We start from the raw sequence: 23,208 nt of genomic DNA on the forward strand, positions 1-23,208 counted from the left end.
AACCCAAGGCCTAAGCTAATATGCAGTCCAGGTGGACAAACCTAATTGTAATAAAACATTCTTTATTTAAAACTGATGATGGTATATTTATTCAAACATTAATCATACAAGGTAGAAATTATATATATATAATTGTTCTGATATAAAAAGCATCAACTTATCAACTCTTATCAAACAAACAGTTTGATCAATCTATGAGCTTTACAGTACTTACATGATCAATGTCAATGTCGAGTATTGGTGAACTTATTACATTGTTGTGAAATTTTGCATTCTTCAACACGCTTCCATTACTTGCAAAACTTTCTAAATCTTTCTTCATAGATTCTAGGGTTCTTTCTGTTAAATCAACTTTACCCTTTGAACTCAGGCAATATAAGCAAAAGTGTCGTCCTATAAAAAATACATTTTTTAGTAAACTGTTATGAGATATTGCCTAATATAATACTAGGTTCCAGTGTATTAGAATTACAGTACTTACCACTTGCTCCGGATAATCCGTAAACACGGCATTCATATTCGTAATCTCCGAAAGCAAACAATTAAATTTCTTTTCCACTGAAATAAAGGAAGAGGTATATATTATGTACAGAATTATGAAACATAAAAAATACATACTTACCACCACTTTGCTTCAGATAATCCATAAACACGACATTTGTATTTATAGTACTGTAGCTGAATGCAAATAATTCAATTTCTTTTCCACTGAAATAAAATTAAAATAAATTAAAACATATAGTGAAATCATAAATAGTAAATACTTTTTATGAATTGTCAGAACTGTTATGATATAAACTACTTACTTCCACACCAATGTCTTGAGGTCTTCAACTTGGTTCAGGACTAATTCTCTCCATCCCTGTTTTTAAATTGTAGGTGCAATCGCCTGCTTCCCATATCAAAATTGTTACTGTATTTTTCAAAGAATTGGGCCGGTCAACATTGCCAATTTGCAGCATAAATTTGTAGGTTCCTCCTCCTTTATCGCCTCCTAGTTTGATACATATTTTATTTTCTGGTATCAAACCTTTGTGCCAAGAAAGCATATGAAGACTAAAAGCAATAATAAAACAATATTGTGTTCATATTTCAAATGCTTTGGAAAAAAAATCTAATGAAAAAAAGAAAGAAAATGTGGTAAACGTGTGTATTTATGCCTTTGTAGCTCATCTAACAATTGTGTTACTTTCACTCTTAAGCTTTTCACTACAACTAATGGCACATCTGTGAGCAACAACTCATCTGTCTTAGGTATCTTTCACAAGCAATGGCACATAGCCTACTCAGATGTCAGATTGTCGCCTATGATCTCATCAACTTGACAGCTAATACTGGCTTCGCATTCACAAACGACCCGGTACTTCTAAAAATAGAAGAAATAATAGTTTGGAACGGATGCTTATTTTAATGAAGTAGATTGAATAATAGGTTGAAATAATAATTTGGTTTTATTTCAGAATAAATAAATGTCTAAATAATAAAATATACCTTGTTAATAATCTTGTTCTAGAGCCACTTAGTCCAAGGTGAGTTCTCATTGAGAGTATATCTCCTTGGGGCATCCTAATGGGTGTTCGAAGCATAGTCTTTAATTCTTCATTTAATTGGGAAAATTCGTGTCTGTGTTGTTCTAATTCAGCATCTTCTCCACTTATCAGTTTTCTGAATTGTTGAATCTGTGAAAGCAAAGGTATCAGTTGTTGAAATTGACGATTGATTCAGAAGTTCCCTTATAAAACATTAACAATCAACTTTTGTACCTGGTGTGTCCTCCTGTCTTTGTTTTTTTTTTTATGCTGTATTTGACAACACTCTAACTGCAGGTATCTTCATATACCTAACCGTCTTCAAAACAAAAAAGAAAATATGAATAAATTCAACAGTATAGTATGTACACGGTCAATTGTAATTATGAGAAAATAAAGAAATGTATTGTACCTGCCCCTTATATCTGAAGGTAGCTATACCATTTTCTGCTGTTTTGGCAGACAGTAGTTGGTGCCCTAAAACTTTGACATTCGCTTGCACAGGGCTTGTGGAAGGTTGTTTTGCATAAGTGTGTTCTTTTAAGACACACACATGTGTATTACACTGTCGACATTCAAACTGACACTGACATTTCTTACATTTGACAGCAACAGACATATAACATTGAATGAAAAGATCAGGTACAGCAGTGACAGACAAGTAGTGTACATTAGTTAAACAGGTAGGACAAATCATGAACTCGACATCAACAAAACAAGTAAATCTAGGCCTATCACTAAATAAAATGATCAAACTTTTCCAACATTATAAAGTTGAGATAAATTATAAATGTTACACGTATGTTTACATCTTGTTTAATATATTTTTTAAATATAACTTGCGTTGAGTTTGTTGATTTACTTTGTCTTAAAACAGGGAAACAGACAGGGGGTACTCTTGATATTATACGAATCGGCGACGAAATTTCAAAACAAACCAGTGAAACGTATCGCGATACGCGCTAACTGCCAAACCCGAGGTCGCTGAATGCATCTGTTAACGCGGATACGTGTTCAATAGGCATATATGGGCCTATGTTATAACACTACATTAATGATTATACTGTAATGTAACTGATTTTGTCATGAGAGTATGATGTATTCTAGATAGCTGACAGTCTATATGAAAATGTTGGCATTAAAAATGGCCGCCATAATCCAAAATGGCTCCCAAAATTCAAAATGGCTGACAGCGACACAATTTTATGAGTGAATTTTACTTGGTGAATCACATTTCTGACCACTACATCGGGGAAAAATTAATGATGCATTAAAAATGACCACAATATAAGAGAATATTAGCATTCAAAATGGCCGCCATAATCGAAAATGGCTGCCAAAATTCAAAATGGCCGACAGTGACACAATTTTACTTGGTGAATCACATTTTTGACCACTACATTGGAAAAAAATAATGATGCATTCAAAATGGCCACAATGTAAGAGAATATTAGCATTCAAAATGGCTGTCAAAATTCAAAATGGCCACCAAAATCCAAAATGGCCCACATAATTTTACTGTGATTAATGTGAGTCATAGAAGCGGAAATTTTCATTTAACAGATATTGTATTCAACATTACATTCAACCAAAATCCAAGAAGGCCGTTCAAAATGGCAAATAAATAAATTTAAGCAATCAAATTTAAAAGATTACCACCAGATTCAAAATGGCTGAGCTGTATCTGTTGTTTATTTAAATATTTGCACATTAATAGATCATCCCTATAAACATAATGAAACAATCCAATATACTACAGTGAACATACAAAGATTTAAAACTGCAGATTTAAGATCCATTTGAGAGCAAAATTCCATTTGTTTCACGCTGCTGCTCTAGCCCGCTACGTCGCACGAGATGACTCATTTATTAGATGAAATCAAGCAGCAGTTATAGTACTACACTTTGACATTTTTGTTAAAATGGAAACGAGACTATAATTTATAGGTACCAACTGTATTTCTGGTATTTATGAGTCCCATGACAATACTGTATTTTGCTGTCAGATAATCATTGAATTATTATCAAAACAGTCCAGGAAAGTTTTTGTTTGTAATATGATACTTCACACTTGAAGTATCTAAGGTGTGATGAAGTGACCTCCAGACTTGACCTTAGCAATAAAATAAACTAAATTGAGTCTGTTTCATATCAAAGTTATTCACTTCTGTAACAAAATTCAGAAACGTTTAATTATAACTCAAAAACCAATGTCTGACAGACAATTGAAGTATTTTTTGCTTTTAATTACATTTTTTCAGGTAAAATAACTATTATGTGACAATAAAATGACAAATTCAAAAACAAATTTGAAATAAAAAATGTTTTTCAGAAAGACAATATATCTTTAAAACTGTTACGTCAATAAGCGAGCAGCGTTTTTTGTAAGAAATATTTCTTGTTAAATGACTGTTTTCTTTTTCTTCAAAAACCTTGTCTCAATATAAACTTCAACTTCAAATTCTTCTTTTATAAACTTCAACAGGCATAAAACTCATTCATATAGTATTTACAACATTAAATCTTTCGTATCTTATAATTCCCTTTCAAAATATAACCTCAACAGGCGTAGCTCAATCATTAAACATTTACATACAAATAACAACATACAGGTACAGTAATATGTAATTTTCTATAAACTTCAACTGGCATTAACTCATTCATAGTATTTACATTAAATCTTTTGTATCTTATAATTCCCTTTCAAAATATAACCTCAGCAGGTGTAGCTCAATCATTAAATACAAATAACATACAGGTACAGTACAGTAAACATCCAATTTAAACATAAAAAAACAAATTGCCTACAGCCATATCAGCCAATACCTCTGCAACTGTTTAAACAGTTACATCCTTCTCTCCCTCAAATTGGCAAATGTACTCTACATCCTTTCCTGGCTCTTGTACACATTGTATAATTTCCCCCTTACAGACATTGTCTGTTGTCTCCGTTGACCATTTTTGTGTAAAACTGAAGCCTATGATAGAGTTGGGTTCTTTAATGATGTTACACAGTATCTTATTGTCTGCAGGTACTTCTACAAGTAACAAATCAATCAAATAATCACTCAGCTCCTGTTGTGTAGCCTTTGAGAATATTAACTTTCTTGGAGGATCACAGCACAGCATTGATGTTCTGAACTTTATCTGTGCTTTCAATACGGCAATAGCCCTCATCTTCGTCATGCCTGCAACTCCCATGTGAACCTCATCTTCCTTTTCCGAAAAACCATTTGTAATTATCGATTCTATAATCTTCTCTTTGAACTCCCTACTATTCTGTTCTCTCTTTTCTATCACCTTTCTCGAATTATCTAGCCTCTTCTTGACATCACTCATCAGTAATAATTCTTTTTTTCGGTTTTTCGCTGCATTCTTGGTTGCTTCACAAATGATTTTATCCTTTTCTGCCCTTGATTTTCCTGTCAAAATGTTTTCCCTCACCTTATTCAGTTTGAACATTGTCTTGGCAGATACTTTGGCTGTAGATGCTGTACGAGACAATTGCTTTCTGGCATCCCATACTGCAAATACTCGTTCCCCAGATATGTTGTCGCTTGAACACGAATATGCTTCAGTGCATAGGGCTTCAGATGGCTGATGATACTTGCCATCAGGAAGATGATCTTACAGTTGACGCTTCATGACATCTAAAATTTCTGCAATGAGGACTTCCATAATTGCAGAAGTTGCATTATCACTAGAATGAGAGGCGCAGAGCTTATGATATTTGGTATCCTTTTTAACAGGTGAATTGAACACTGTCAAGTCTTGACCATGAACAGCTGTATTGGTGTCAAAATTCTCCATGTTGCTTATGGCTGTACAAAAGACATCATTTACTTCTAATATGGTATGCTCTTCTCCTAGCCATCGCATCCATGGCCCGGTAATGTACTAATGTATAAGCCCCAATGCTCTTAATCCTGGCATAATACATTGATGGGCTAGTGCATTGTTGACTGCAAAGTGTAAGCCATTCTGGGACTTCATCATTTTACTGAAGAATTCCTGGATATGATCTGCATACATATACAGAAGTTCAGCATTAACAAAGAAAATATTAAATCGGTTGCCAACCCACCTAGGAAATAATGTTGAATTCTCACCGCTCCCAAACCCATTGCTTCTTAAATATTAGGGAAGTTCCTTTGGCAGTCCAGATGAGCTACAATGAAATAGACGATCTACTGCACGAATCAAAGCCTGCGTTTTGCTTTCACCTCTGTTTGTGTAAGGCATTTTTTCTTTATCAGCATCTATGTTCAGTGTCAGTTCGTGTTCCTTAATTTTTTTTTCTGTTTGTCTATGTATTTTTTTTTTTTTTAATTACACAGTATGGTGTCAAGGGGGTGCATGGCACATCGAAATTAATTTATATTATGTCCCGCCAGTTCTTCCAATTGTCTGTCCACTGCATTGTTCGTCACACATCTATCCGTCATTGTGTTTGAAATGTTGTGTAAATCTACATCGACTTCTTTAACCATCTCATCAATACAATTGACATAATCCATGGCAGTCCCTCCTGCTGTTCCTTCTATCCCTAGTGTGTACGTGTTCTCTTTTGTTGCTAATTCCACCTCCACAAGATGACGTCCCGTCTTCGTTGTCCCATCATATTTTAGAGTTAAATCCTTGGTTTTTTTTTATTTGCATCGCATGTGCTGCTAAGCAATAGATTTCATTTCTGATGCCACTCTTTGCTGTGTGCTTTTTAGGGCAATGCACCTTCTAGTTGGCAGGGTGTTACTGTTTCAACAATTCGTTGTATGGCAGGACCAACACTACCCTCTGCTACCCCTAATTCCTGTAAATACATGGACGCTTCTTTTATTACATAATTTATTTTAGATCCCTCTCTGGTGGAAATAATAGTTGTATCTTGATCTTCTAATTCGCATTTGTCATTTTCTAAAACTGATATTGTTTTCTTTTGATTATTAACTGTCGCTAAGGACGATTTCAGTTGTTGAATTAGCACAGCGGTGTTTATCTGAGGGACTTGATTATTTTTCCTTTTTTTCCTTGATTTTCTGACCCGGTTTTGAGCACTTAACTTCTTCAGTTGTACATCAACACGCTCATAACAGCTCTGGTGGTAACTTTCCGCAGTTTGCTTCCATTTCTTAGCTTTTAATTTCCAATGAGAAATGGAGGCATTCTTCCTTCTAATATTTTGCAATAACCTTTTTGGTTTATTATTCACATTGCCAATCACTTTGTACATATTTTTCAGCTTCAGCCTTGCAGCAGTGAGAGAAACCTTTACATCATCATTTTCTTTCCTCAGTTGCTGCATTTCCATTTCTTCAGCAGTTTTGTCCAGCTTTGATGCTTTAGTAGACCCAGCTTTTACAGGTTCTCGTTTGTGTTTTCCTACTCTCTTAAATTGGTCGACTGAATGTTTCAATCGATTCAAAGATTGAAAAATTTCAAACTAAGATGATTGGAAAAATGATTTTTTCAACCAAAATCAATTGACTTTTTGTTTAAATACGATGCTTAAAAAAGATACGTTTCTTACATATATTCCATTTTGATTTTATTGAACATAACAAATAACAGTATATTACAATAGTCAAGACACTGCTGTAGTCTTTGTCTTTCAGTAATTATAATTATAAATTCAAAAACTATCTTATATGCCTTGGTGATATACCCTAATTCTTGGGAGGGCATCTACAAAGTCCACAAATATCATCCAGGAAAATATAGTGCAGCCTAAATAAAAGCCCAACCATGGCTTCTATAATGTGTCTGAATGAAAGTACATATTTACTTGTTTACGTACTTGTTTACTTGTTTCCCGTACACTTTCGTCTACGGGATCGAGGCGAAGCACTCAGTGCTTAAAAGCCCCTCTTAGCAATAAAATCATATTCTATATACGGTGAAAACTTCAGCGGGTGGTTAGACCATGCGACGTTAAGTTTTGCTTTGAACAAGTTCACCGTAGCACATGAAACTACATCCGTAGGCAGAGCATTCCATAAGAGAATAACTCTCCTGGAGAACGTGTCCCTCCTAATATTAAGACGAGAGCTTTTAAACTTGAGTTTATATGGGTGTCCACGGGTCCGAGATTCTAGATCAAATTCAAAAAATGTGTTGATCGAAATACGATCGAAACCTTTAACAATCCTAAAAACTTGGATAATATCTGCTCTCTGCCTTCGATATCTCATGGTAGGAAGACCAAGAATTCTCAAACGTTGTTCATAAGGAATATTACGGTACCTAGGAATCAATCTTGTTGCTCTTTGCTGGACCTTCTCTATTTCATCCTGATCTCGTTTTCTAATAGGATTATAAACAGTGTTACAATATTCAAGCGTTGACCTGACAATAGACTTATACAGCTTCAAAAATCCATCTTTATTCAAGAATTTAAAAGACCTATAAATCATTCCTAGTTTCTTATTAGCTCTTTTACAAATATCCGCTACATGCAAATTAAAGATTAAACTAGGATCAAAGGTAACACCTAGATCTTTCTCCTGCTTTACCTCATGTAGTAAATTACCAGCCATTGAATACAAGAAATTGGGATTATCACGACCATAATGAAATACCTTACACTTAGTGTCATTAAAAGGCAATTGCCAAACATTAGACCAATGGGAAGCACTGTCAATGTCTCTTTGAAATAAATCCGCATCATCAATGTTATTGACCACTCTATACAACTTGGTGTCGTCTGCAAATAAACGTATACTAGATTCGACAACATCAGGTAAATCGTTAATGAAGATTGAAAATAAGATTGGGCCCACAACGCTACCCTGTGGAATTCCACTTAATACTGGAACCTGTGATGACAATTGACCATTGACACTAACTCGTTGTGTTCTATTTGACAAATAATTAGAGAACCATCCTAGTAGATTTCCCATAATACCAAAACCTTTCAATTTGACTAGAAGCCTTTGGTGTGGCACACTATCAAAGGTCTTTTTATAGTCTAAATAGACACAATCAAAGCTATCATGGTTATCCAGGTTAGTAGTCCAACTCTCCAGGACATCAAGTAGTTGTAATGCACATGATCTACCTTGTCTGAATCCAAATTGCTCATTGCACAGAATACAGTAAGAGCTCAAGCAGAAATTTGAAGCAATAAGAATAGGAATGATAATGATATGAAAGTAAACTAGCAAACAAGATTCAAAGACTTTCCGATAACAGATATTCGTCCAACCACAAACCCAGGCCTAGCAAAGACAATCTCAAAAAATCTCTCCAATCGAAAGATAAATCGAATAGTACAAGGGCTTAAGCTACATTTGTAGCAATAAGAAGAGTAATGGAGACTTTATGTAAGTAAAAATCGTGAATAAACTATACAAATACAGCAAACAAGATTCAAAGCTTTTACAACTTCAGAAACACGTCCAACCACCATAAAGCGCCCTCTCTCTTGAGCTGATGACCTTCCAATTGACAATAAATATGGCTGTCGGTATTGCAAATTTTTTTCCTGAATACTCTTTTCTAACATCTGTTGCATCCTGTAAGAATAACAAAAAGCATAACAAACTGTTATTTATCATAACATATTTCATAAATGTATGCATCTTTAGTAGTAGTACTGTACTATACTATCTTTATCATTGATAATTTTTTATTTTCAATATGGTCTTAAAAAGCAACGGTGAATAGTTTTGCTATTCAATCAGAAAAGAGTATCATATAAAACTCTTTTCTCTAATTTAAGTAAATTTTGACATTCGTAATTTTTAAAATGAAAATAAAAACTGTACTATTAATTAATATGCTTACATGGATATGTTGAATGAACAAATTCACAGCTTCTGATTTGGTCCATGCTCTGTATAAGATTGAGACATATAGTATGCCTCATATAAATCAGCATAACAAGACCACTAGGCCTAGTGCACAAAATAAATTATAAAACATTAATAATAGTAACATGAATAGTAAAAATAATAGGCTAGTTCTAGCATCAGGTCGGTATGTCGATTAGTTTCTTCTAGGTTGGAATTATTTTTTAATCTAGTCCCTGTTCAGTTTTAAAGCTTAAAAAACACGAATATACACAATTGACATGTATAAAGACAGTGATTTAAATACAGATAATATACAACATATTATTATTACTTACTATAAAAAAATAAATGTAAATCGTTCAAGATGATGTCCATGTTGTTATTGTGAATTATTGCAGCCCGAAACATCATTGACATTGTGTAGTCAAGCATTTTTCCTGTGCAATAGATAGAAATAATATGTTTCTACTAAATTTTATAGTACTGTACAGTTAGTACTGTGCAGTATAGCCTATCGTCATTATTTATTAATATTATAATTATTAATTATATCATAATTTATTCGTAGGACGCCTAGGCTAGGCCCTAGGCCTACTAGAGGCTCTAGGCTAGCCTAGGGGCCTAGTCTAGGAAATAGTATTAAAGTAGGGCCTAGGCTTAGTAACTAGGCCTAGCCTAGACTAGGCCTATTTATTAGGCCTAGCTCTTCTCCAGCTAGACCTACTAGTACTACTAGCCTAGCTAGCTAGGTCTAGGTAGGCAGGGTAGGCTAGGCCTAGTAGTAGAACGTCATCAACAATTACAAAGTAACGTTTTTTTAGTATTCATTAAAAATGTTTATACAATGTGCCTATTCAACTAGGGTATAGGCCTAGATAGAATAATATTCAAGGCATAACACATTTGATTTAGTAAATCTAACCTAGGCTACTCACTAGCTAGGCCTATAGCCTAACTCGGTAACCGGCCAAAATAAACTCGAGCCGTGACAGTACACCACACTCGCTGTTGTCACGTCGTCAACTAGCCTACTAAACTAGATCTGTGCTGTGGCCAGAAAATGTGCGCGGTGGTGGTGGTGTGAATGTAGGCCTCAATGTAGCCTTAGATTCAATTTAAAATAAATGATTACCAACCTTCTAAAATAGATATTGATTCAATTGGTATATGTTACGAATACGGTAGCTCGTAAATTGTCGGCAAAGAATCTAAAATACGATCGAAGAGCATGAAGATCTGAAGATCAGGTGGGCGGCCGGGCGGGAAGCGAGGCTGGGGAACAAGACAAACTTTTGTCCGCGCGCTCTCACGTCACAATATATTAGGCGCTGATTGGATGTTGTAATCAAACTTTCTATCAGTTGAAACTTTATTTTCAACTGGAGCGTATTTCACGTTCATGAATACCATATTCAGTCTAAAAAGTTTGGTTTTAATCATCAAACGTAAATACGATCGAAATTTCCAATCGATGAATTTAAGAGAGTACTACATTTGGTGGCTGGTAGATTTCCGCTATAAACTTTGCTAGTTTATCATGTATTTCCATACATACTCGAAAAAACAGTAGCAACATCTTTCCAACTTTCTTTTGGACCAGGTTGTGATTTCATGGAAATCAATATTTCACAAATGATACCATTTGTCACAAGCTCAGGAGTCAGTTGATGCAATGCACCAACTGATTAGTGGATCCTTTTGTGGCTGAAAAGGTTCCATTTCAACCAACTGTAGAGGGAAAAAAAAACAGTATATTTGATTGATGTTTTAAAATAAAATTATGTATGAAAAGATAAATTACAGTACATGTATAGAATATATTAAATTTTTATCTTTTGCTATGACCAGATAATTCTTGATATACAAATTAATTAGTCCTATGATTTATATAGGATTATTATATATAAATATAGTACAATTAGTAGAATTCATGCACATTGTTTAAAAATAAAGTGCTTATATTTAGGCCTGTGTGTATATTATAAAATGTTTAAAAAAAAAAAAAATAGTAATTTAAAATATAAAAAATGATAAAAGAAATATAAGTTAAAATAAAAACATAATATAAATACTTACAAAGTTGTGACTAAATCAGTGATACAATAATGTAAAAAAGATTGGTATTCTCAAAATTAAAAGTTGATATGATCAGTAAATTAAAATAATAAAAACACAAGAAACACTATTAAATTAATATTTGTTTTATTTTATATTCAAAGTAATCAAAATATATTTAATTTAAATATTTATTTGCACATAAACAAAACACACCCCTACAGGCACAATGGAACCATCCACAGTAGTACAGCACGGCCGTTCCAAGGCAAAACCACGTAACTCGCATTTTTGTCAATTTTGAGATTTTTATATTTGGGGAATTATTACAAATTTATGAACAACCTGTAAAAATTTCAGGTTTCAGAGATCATTATTTTTAGAGATAGTACCACGTATCTTTAAGCAAAAAACAAATAATTCTGGTATTTTCCAAGGCAAAACAACGTATCTACCAGATACGTTGTTCTGCCACGGAAATGCATACGATTTTCTCTTCAAATTCACACAATCAGCTAAGTTACGTAATTTTGAGACAGAAACCGCTGATGCATGACGATATGCATAGCAACGATCTTAACTAAAAGTAAAAGATATCAAACAATACTAGGCTTATTACGCTAGACAACTAATTTTTCAACTAAAATTTATTCTAAGAATTAACTATATTTACGAAAAAGTTCAAACAAGCTCTAAACTAGGCTAGGCTATTATTTTTGACAAACCTACCTAATCTAGTCTAGTACCCCAGTACTGTCGTTGGATGTAGGCTAGGCCTAGCCTAGTAGGACGGCCGTCTTTGCATTGTTGTACTAGGCCTTGTAGTAGCAGAGTAGTAGGTAGGCTATAATAAGTCTATATCATAAATAGGCCTAGTAGATGCAAATGGCTAAGCCTAGCATCAAATGCATTTTTTGTTAAGCCAACCTAGTTTCTAGCCATCATTGGATGATCCCAGCTCTCCCTGTTGTTCAAAAAGAGTTTCAATCCATTGTTTTTAAAATCATCACAGTTACGTTGTTTTGCCATGAAATGACCACAGTTACGTTGTTTTGCCACAGAATATCGTAGTTACGTTGTTTTGCCTCAGAAATTACTTTCATTCTATGAACGTCATTTCCAAGGCAAAACAACGTATCTGTTAAAAGTGGTAATAACTTTTGATCAAATTGTTTAAATTATTTAACATTTTGTATTTAATAATAATTATTATTTATATATACTCATGCAAAATTTCACATCATTACGATAATTTGTTGTTGAAATGCAAACACTCAAACTTCAATTCAATTTTTCTCGAAAAGCAACATTTTGTAGTTACGTTGTTTTGCCTTGGAACGGCCGAGCGCGCACGCGAAAACTTATTAAGCCTGTACACATTTGGATCGGACCACTTTTTGTAGGGGTGTCTTTACAAATATAGTAATAAAAACATAATTTAAGTAGGAAATATTATTTACTATTTCTATAAAAGTCTAGCATACATTACTAGCATAATCATATCTCAAAATAATATTAATATTAATACAATATACTTGCAGGCAACTTTTATTTATCACAAAATTGCCTCGATGTGGACGATATTTCACCCGACCAAAAATGAACCCCATTTTGTTGGGCCACTTTACATTGTCTGTGCCTAGATCAATCATGATGGCTACGATGTTTTTAAGTAGGGCTGGTTAAGAGTCATAGATATCATATTTCTAGGCCTTGACATTATATTCAGGTTAGTTTTTTTATAAATACAGTAGTCATCAAATGTGTGTTAAATATCTGAAATAGTTACCGTTTTTTAACAAGATGTCATTAAAAAATGGCTAGGCCAAAACGAGTCGGGTCTGCACTCGCCGACCACAACTATCATAATGATCGTTCTGATTATTGTCTGCTGGGCAACAAGGCCTCATAACATCAACAAAACTCTATATCAATACGCCTATACAATCCCATTGGCGCAGCGAAATAGTACGCTCTCGCGTGTGCAGTAATGGGACACACATTTTCATCGCGCGTAGCGTTACATAAATAGCGCCCTCATAAAGTATGGTTATGATTCTACCTACCATGAAGTATTCCACCATATTATATACAATTAGACATTTATTTATTTGCTGTTATATAAACGAGGTGAAATATAATCTCTTGCTGTAACTATTATCATTAGTTAGTGGTTGTAAACTTGTCAGTGTGATTTTATGGCGGACTCCCGGATTTTGAGGTGATCGGTTGTTCCTCTTATGTCCTGCATGATGTTATTTAGCTGGGCATGCATCGATTCACCCCTTGTTCACCATGAAACCCGAAACCTACGCCCCATTCCCTAATCCAGTTGCATACATGGTGTTCCAGTAAATGCATTTTTGGTGGTTCCGTCTCGCTGATTTCTCGGAAATACTTCAGGTATGCTGAAATGTTTCTTTCTGTTGAATAAAAAATAAATTAATTGTAGACATATACACATGGTGTACTAATTTATTTGGAAAAATGTATTAAAATCAATGGTATTTACCTAATCTTTCAAGCATACTCTGGTCAAAAGGAGCAGAAAGGTTGTAAATGTTGTTGCAAAGTAGGTAAATTATAAATAGACGCTGTCATTTCAGAGCAACTAATTGCACAGATGGTATTAGCAGAGAGCAATGCTCTTCTGTCTTTTCAATCACCATGTTGGTTAATTTATTGATTTTCTGGCTGAAATTGAATAAAAATGAAATAAAATATTTTATGTATATTTTTAATTTTGATAAAATATATCTTTTTTTGATTTCCTACAAATGACTGCCCGTGGTATGCCTGTCTTGCAGCACCAAAAGATTTTAAAGTTGTATCCAAACATCCACAAATAGGACCATAATCTTTATCTAGCTTGGCTAGCTTAAAATGTTGTGCCTGACTTACCTGAAAGTAAGTAATGAGTGTATTATTAACAGTAAACAAAAAATAATGGGTAGCAAACAAGGCTAGACCAGAAAAAATGTTTGATTAATGTCATGGAGCAGACACTGGAGTTCTAAAGCTAACATAATAATTTGGGGTTTAAATAGACTAAAACAATCTGCTTACATGATGGTCTATCTGACCCTTCTTTGCCACTATCTCATCAACCAGTTCTTGGAGGTTTGTGATGTCCTCATTTAAAATTAGGAACACCGACAATAGTCTTCCAATGAATTTACTTGTGCTTTAAGGCCACTAGCCTCTTCTTCATGCTTGCGTGCGTTGGATAGCTGCAATATGCATTTATTTAATTGATGTGAACTTTCTTGTTGGTTTTAAGTTGCCAGATGAAATGCCATCTCATTATCTAATTCCTGGTGGCAGGCATCCTCAAAACTCTTAAAATGTTTCAGATAGAGTCCAAGACTTATGTGTAGTCCTGGAAGACAAACCTAAAGAAATAACCACAAAGTACATTAATTATGTTATAATTCAGTTATTTTATAATGAAAAGAAAGGTTTCTTTACCCGATTGATTGGAATGTGTAGTATTTTATCAGCCACAACATTGTTATACAATTTTGCTCGGTTCAAATGGCTACCATCATCTTGGAATGATTTGAGGGTTTCAAGTGTACGAGGTAATAAACCATCTGATGCCTCTGATTTATGGCAATACAAGCAGTAGTGGCGACCTAAAAGCAAGTCATAAAAATTATATTATACTGATTGGTGAAATTCTGAAATAATTTTTTACTGTACCTGTTAAAAAAAATTTCTTACCATTAGCTCCAGTTAATCCATTATTCTCGTAAGATACTCGTAATCTCGAAACACAAATACTCTTATTTTCTTGTCAGTCACTGAAAAATAAAGCATTTAATAAAATTTAATGGACCACTACTTCTGATATACTTATAAAAAGGAGTTCATTTTCATAAATAATGTAATTACATCAACATTTGAATCTAAATTATGTACTCGCGTCGTCCATCTTGCATTGTGTAGTCCATCATGTACTCGCGTCGTCCATCTTGCATTGTAGTCCATCATGTACTTGCGTCGTCCATCTTGCATTGTGTAGACCATCATGTACTCGCGTCGTCCATCTTGCATTGTGTAGTCCATCGATTTGGGGTTTCATGCGAATCAAACTGGTTGTTAAATTGTACAAATTGTCTGTTCTGTCAAATACTAGAATAGTCAGTGTATTGCTGAGTGAATTTAGGTGATGGGTGTTGCAAATCTAAATAATCAATTTAAAATTCACCCCTCCCTTATCACCACCATCTTGTTATGAGCCCATTATGCCACGGCAGTAAATTTAATCTGAAAAAAACATAAATGAAATAGAAAATACTAATACTTTTCTGTAAAAAATTGAACACAGATTTGAGCCGTGCGCATGCATAGATCAGTATTGAAATAGAAATGGCTACAGAGTATAATAATAATAAAGCATAGGTTATAGGATTAAACTCCCTTATTAAATAACTTATATGAAGCATGGGTGGGTAAGGACGGCACATGATCTCTTTGCATGATACATGATTACATGGAAAAGCAACTGGTAGGTACAGGCATTATGACAATTACTACATTTAAATGCATTGAAAGAACCAATAATATCAAATGAATTTGGCACTGATGGTAGTGTAAGATTAACCAGTGAATTGAAATGATCATGTATTTTTTGGTTAATAATTTGTTGTATTTGATGCTGTTCTGCCCCAACACCACATTTCCTTTTTACTGGTCTGCCTCCTTTGCCTTAGATTGTAAATGATTTACATGTTGTACACTCTCCGACATAAGGATTGAAGTTGGATTCGTTCTAGTGCCTGACCTGAGTTTTATGTAGCACAAATGACATGGATTTTGTGGATGAACTTAGACTTCAAATTTCATCTCTTTTACAATGAGGTCTCGGTTTTTTTTTATCATCTTTTGATTTGGGGGCACGATTTCCTTTGTAAAGTTTAAGCCGTTGGCCACAAACCCTACACAAAGATTGTAAATTCTTAAGGTGTTTGTCCATGCTGAGTGAAAGAAATAAAACATTTTCGTTTAAGTTATAAATCTACTCCATTTTAACTCAATATAGTAACGAAATCAATACAATTTTAATATAAAATGAGACTATACGTGCATACTACTATTGCAAAACTAATTTAACCTGCTTGGTCTGGACAAATTCAAATTAATTAAATTTTACGTTTTAAGTTTATTTACTTTTGTTACATGAATATGGCCACACGGATGGGAAAAAAAATGGATTTTTGTCTTTTTCGTCATAGCTCATCACATTTAATAGAATGCATCTCGCTTATTCGTATTACATTTTCCACCACTTTTTAATATTGTCTAGGTTAATCATTTATCTTTCGCATGAATTACATTGTTAAAAAATGAGTTATTTTGATTTGGATGACGTCATCACATCAAGAAATTTGATCACTTATTTTCATCTTTTTCATAAAAAAAAAATCTTTTTGTGTTTGAAAAATATTTTGTTTTATACTATTGCTTTTGAAATACAACAGTGCCACATACTTTGTACTTTCGCGGCGATTTGAATGTTATGATGACCAGTTTTTCGAGATGGAAGTACATTTCTGGAGAGATATATGTACAGTACTAATTTAGATCAAAAAGACATTTAAATTAGCTTTAGATCGTGTGTAGGATTTTAATTAAGGATTAATTAACATCTCTACAAGACGTGGAATCATTGGAAAAACCATAATTAGCCTAGATATGTTCCAATTGTCTGTCAAAGTTTTGCCTTTCAGCCAAGCTAGTACTAGGTCTAGCCTAGGCCTGTTAGTTTTAGGCTAGGCCTAGCATAGGATTTCAGCCTTGCTAGGCCTAGGATTGTTTGGTCGTTTGTTGACATAATTAGCACTAAAGTAGGTGTGTTTATAAAATCCACATTAATATAACAGATCAGGTGCCGTTTTCGGCCACTTCAACCTATATGGACTATACCACCCACTATGGTTGGACTTATATGGACTATACCACCCACTATGATTGGGCCTGTGGCGAGCCGAATTTCGATAAATGACACCTCTAGATGGCTGGAAATGGTACTCTGGCACAAAAATTCATAATAAATGGTTCGACAAAATAAAGCAAGAACCAGCAATTCATCCAACATTTTAAAAAATGCAAAAAAAAAAAGAAGTCAATTCACACACTGGTTTAATGGTTACCATTTCATTTAAAGACGAGAACTTGGACATTTTTGAGAAATTGGGAAAAATGCACAAAAAGCGATATCTAAAAAAGAAATGTTGAGGACACCCTAAACAAAGTAGTCTTGTACAACTCTGTTGTATCCATGGGTTTGACAAAAATAAGAACTTTAAAGTTATTAATATAAAGTTATAACCCTTCAAAAATGGTTCCAAATATAATTTGAAAAAAATGCCATTTTTCAAGCAAAAATCACTGTTTTTTGGGCACTTTAACAGGCCATAACTTTTGAATGGAAAATCCGATTTCAATCATTTAAATTGCAAAAGTTTATGTTTATGTATTATACTTTCTATACTGTATAAGGCACAAAATAGACAAAATTTAGCAACAACATATTATTATCAGGTCATACGTACATGCACGTGGCGTTCAAATCTAGTTAATATTGTATTCAAGTATTAGGCCTATATACTACTACTTTATAGGCCTAGCTATTTATAGTAAGTACTAATTAGTATTAGAGGTAGGTGTTCCCTATAAAGCCTACAGTGCATTTGTTTGATTATTGTTTGATATTGATCATCACGTTCTGACGTCACAATACCACGTGACATCCTTGCGTTACTGGGCAACAGCCCAAGCGTTCAGTGACATTTTTAAGGCCTTGAGATTCAATGGTAAACACGCATATTGTATTTAGTTAAAGGTTTTATTTTTTTTTTTTTCAAAAGTAAAATGCTTCCATACATTATAAGCAATGTAATTAGTCAATATAAATAAAACCAGGGACAGTATAACAACTCTTTTGTTTATTAAAGATGTATTGTCCCTTTGACTAATTCCAAAAAAAATGTTACAAAGATCTTTCAAAAAAAGTGGGTCATTTTGAAGTATTATAATAGATATTAACTTTCACCAAAAAGTAGTTGAAAAAAAAATTATTTAACTGAAATACAGACGTTTTTTTGTTCACACCTAGCAACATCTTCATTGAGTACATGCACCGATATTGTAAATAAATTGACTTTTGGTCCTTTAACAACCTTGGTGCGTTGGTTTTTGCATCTGTGCAATCAATAATGATACGACAAATGGTAAATGATCCACTGAATGATTCAGGCATATTCTTTGCATTCTTTTGCCTACTGGGCATGACAGACATGGTGTCATCGTAGAGTAACTGATGTAATACATCAACAAAGGTTATGAAGACATTCTTTACTGATGTTGTTGGGTGTAATTCTGCTTCATCCGTATCATAGTGAGAAGCACCTGGTCTTCTAATTTTACATTCTGCACAGTGTGTTCAAAGTAATTAATAGCACCATCATACCTCTTTACATGGTTAACAATAACACTCAAGGTTGCCTTATCTGGCAGACCCGTCTCATTTTTTATCTCTTGATCATTTAGCATTTGGGCAGAACTTGTATTTTACATATTTTAGTTCATTATTAAGTTCTTTAATTACTTTATACTTTTGTTCAAGTTCATATTTCAACACTGTTATTTGTGTTTTTGCCACGACAGATTCCTTCATTCTTTGCAAATTCGATTTGTCAGCAGAGGTATCCAATAATGCATTAGATGTAGGTTCCACAACATCCAATAATGCATTAGATGTAGGTTCCACAACATCCAATAATGCATTAGATGTAGGTTCCACAACATCCAATAATGCATTAGGTGTAGGTTCCACAACATCCAATAATGCATTAGGTGTAGGTTCCACAACATCCAATAATGCATTAGATGTAGGTTCCACAACATCCAATAATTCATTAGGTGTAGGTTCCACAACATCCAATAATTTGTTAGATGTAGGTTCCACAACATCCAATAATTCTATAGATGTAGGTTCCACAACCGAATTCTCTGGCTCATTTACCTGAGGACATTCTTTATAAACAACAGGCACATGCACAATCAACAATAACGGCAACCAACCTTCCTCTTCTTTGGCAGGGGAGGCTTATTGCACAAGGTTTCTTCAAAGAACTTGCCTTTGTTGCGTATCTTGACGCCTGTTAAAAGAAATGTGTATTTGTAAGCAAAAGAGAAACTTGATATGCAACCGAGGGGATGTGAAACAAAGAACAATGATTCAAAAACAGTAGATAAAAACAAGAAAAGTAAATGAGAGTAAACAATTTATGACAATGATGAGCAAAACATACAGTATACTTGTTAATACCATTAATAATAAATTATAATATAATTTTTATAAATGGTGCATTCACTGAGCGAAAAGATTATTTTAATCAACTTGTATATTATATTTAACGGAGCATAAAATCTTTGCTTACGCCTATTTTGACAAAATGACATCAACTTGTAATTAGTGTACAGTCTACCCATAAAAAACAATAAAAGTTATAAATAGAAAAATTCTTGAAAAAGAATCGTTAAAATGCAATTACTTTACTCATTTTACCCATCTATCTTATTTAGGTTTGTTTAGCATCTTTTTCGGAAACTGCCGAAACAGATTGCACTTTTCACGACCACTGATTACAATCTGGTGCAAAGCACCCCACCATCTTTATCGTGTTCTTGGTTTGGTTGAGTGTCTGTAAACAAATGGATAATTTATTTACTATTAATTATTAGTACTTATTAAATAAAAAATCATTATTTCTATTAATTTATTTAGCCTAGGCTATATGCCTACTACCTAACCTAGGCTAGGCCCTATATAAAAATATACCCTTTTAGTTTTAAATTAGATCAAGTTTCAACTTGGGTTTTGAATGTACTTAATTAAGCTAAGCCAAAAAACTAGTAATATATTAAGGCCGATGATCGTCTATAAGGGACTAGGCCTGGCTCGCGGGGACTGGTTAGTGGTATGTTTGAGACGGGCACACGCTTCCTACTGCCAGCACGAGGTTAGTTAGCTTTCACAGCGGCAGGCAAATTATTGTCGGAAGCGAGGCTAGAGAGTGACCTAGGTAATGCATAGAAAAACGTATTTTTAACAACATCCTAATCTTTTTGGACAATATTTCTTTTTTATGTAGACGAGAATATATAGTATGGCGCGCTTCAAAATATGGTAAAGAACTTACGCCCGCCGCCATTGTATGTACGGTATAAAATTGTCTACTTTCTCAGTTGCACAAATCACCATTTTGAACACCTATCACCTTTAGCCTTTAGATCGTTAACACTAAACTTGTCTGATTTATGATGTTTTAGAGCTGTCTACTGCTTAATTTTAGACTATGTATTTTGTTACAAAATAATGTATTATGTTACAAAATAATGTATTATATATAAAAATTTAATCTGTAACTCTGACAGAGTGTTCTACAGTAGATGGCATATAATAAATAAATGCCGATTCAAAATAAGCAGGCTTTCGAGTTGTTAATGAAGGCTTGTCTGACCATTACAACATTATCTAGAACTTGTTTGAATAACGTGTTCGTATTTCTACGCTTCAAGCATTTGTCATTTCGGAAGAATAGCTTTGTCGTCATGATCCATACTGGTTGGCAGTAAACTATGATCTATAAAGTTCATAAGTATTTAATGAAAAAGGAACGGAAGAAATTTGAATAATTTTTAAATAATGTATTTAAAAATTAGCAAAAACCTTTTAACAACAAACTCGCTGTAACATCTTCTTTAAGTTTTAGGTGCATCACGTTGAAAGCAATTTCAGTTTTTTAAAATTAACTTTCTTTTTACGAGTCGATTTAAATCCGATATCTTATTTAATTGTTAAACTTTGAGGATTTGTTCGATATGTTATCTTTCGAAAATCCATTTGATGCTAAGTGACTCTGGAAAGTATCTGAAAAAGCAAATAACATGTTTAAATGAACTCGAGAACGTGTGTGACATGCTCTTCAAGTGTGTGTGACCGCTTGTAAATTACATACATCTAATACAAGCTAAATTTTGATACATTTGTTGTCATAAATTGTCTTCTGTATAGCCCAAGTTGGGATAGTCAATAAAAAGTAGTTTTGAGAATGTTTGCACAAGGTTTTTTTTTAGGTTGACACTATCTGTGTACAATTTTTACTGTGATATATCTTAATTTATCTAGAACTGTAACACAAAGATTTTTTTGAATGAATTCTGCATAGTTTAAATTGTAATCAATATTCACGTACATCTCGCTAGTGCGATGTTTGGAAATTGAGATTTCGAAAAAATAGAGTGCGTAATCAGCGGCTCCCGTAGCAACGTACTTGTAGCTCGTACGCGCACGTTCGACACGAGCCGCGGGGAGTTTAAAACTTCGGTAAATGTTAAAATTTACAACGATAACTTAATAAAAGTAAGAATTTTTTTATTGGATTTTATAAATAATTAAACAATCTACTCGGCCGTTCCAAGGCAAAACCACGTAACTACAAAATATGACTTTTCGAGAAAAATGGATTTAAAGTTTGGCTGTTTGCAATTCATGAAAAAATTAGTGTAAGGATGCGAAATTTTGCATGATTATATATTTATAATATTTATAATTGCATACGTTTTTTTATTAAAACAGCCAATAAAATAAGAAGTTATTAGCACTTTTAAGAGATACGTTGTTTTGCCTTGGGATTAGCGTGTATTTAGTGAAAGTCATTTCTGAGGCAAAATAACGTAACTGCGATCTTTCCGTGGTAAAACAACGTAACTGCGATCTTTCCGTGGCAAAACAACGTAACTGCGATCTTTCGGTTGAGCTGAACAGGATAATATTTTTGTTTTGTTTTATGCAGATCTATCGATTTTTTTTAAATGAAGCTTTTTTTATATAATTGTATTTTCCAAATGTATAGTTAATGGGTTGGAGAGGGTCACCGTACACAGTTAAACTTACTTTTTATCATTTTAATCCTACAGAGTAAAAAAATTGATTTCAACAAGAAAAATATAGGGATGTATTGTATGTACTTGCATTTTTTGCTAAGGTTATTAATATTAGCGTTTTATGTTAAAATGTTTTTTGGGGTAAGGGTGTACATTAATTAAAACACTAATTACCGTATATTTCGGTGTATAAGTCGCACTTTTGACACGCAAATTTGACCTCTAAATTAAGGGTGCGTCTTATACACCGAACATAAATGCCTCACCACACAGATTGTACATAGGCCTAGGCCTTAGGCTATCGTCACCTCGTTTGCTAGGTTAGGCCTAGCTACAGTAACTAACTAACGTAACGGCAACCTGCTTCTGCCTAGTTTTCAAGGCATTTTAGCATGATGTTATACTAAATATGATGAAAAGATTTGTTCATTATGGCGCTCCGATAAAATTTCATTTGTAAACGTTTACGTACGATTGGAATAGTATTTATTTATACAGTAGTTATACGCACGATCGCCGTACCCCCAGCGCAAGCCTTTTCTTGGCGGCCACATGGTGTATTTATAGTTATACGCACGACCGCCGTACCCCTAGCCTAGCGCAAGCCCTTCTTGGCGGCCACATGGTGTACGGTATTCGATTAGTATATTCTCCAGTTGATTATAGCATGGACCTAGCGTATAGACTTCTCGGATACATAGATACTAATCGAATACGATTGTCCGTGAAAACGTGCGCCCTCTCGAAATGATCGAGCGAGGCTAGCCCACACACGTGTTACACACACGGTCATGCACTCGATGTTGCGGCGAAACTCATGAATAACAAGTTAGAAAGAACTTGTTGAGGCTGGGCGCGGCCGAGCCTAGGTATAAAAA

General features: G+C 33.9%; 1 long non-coding RNA gene across 1 annotated transcript in view; it reads left to right on the plus strand.

Moving 5' to 3' along the window:
* Nucleotides 1-23,208, plus strand: part of LOC140049363 (uncharacterized) — a 423,758-nt gene that overhangs the window by 141,133 nt on the left and 259,417 nt on the right. The window lies entirely within an intron of this gene.

Source organism: Antedon mediterranea, chromosome 5 (genome assembly GCF_964355755.1).
Source record: "Antedon mediterranea chromosome 5, ecAntMedi1.1, whole genome shotgun sequence".
Classification (NCBI taxonomy): Eukaryota; Metazoa; Echinodermata; class Crinoidea; order Comatulida; family Antedonidae; genus Antedon; species Antedon mediterranea.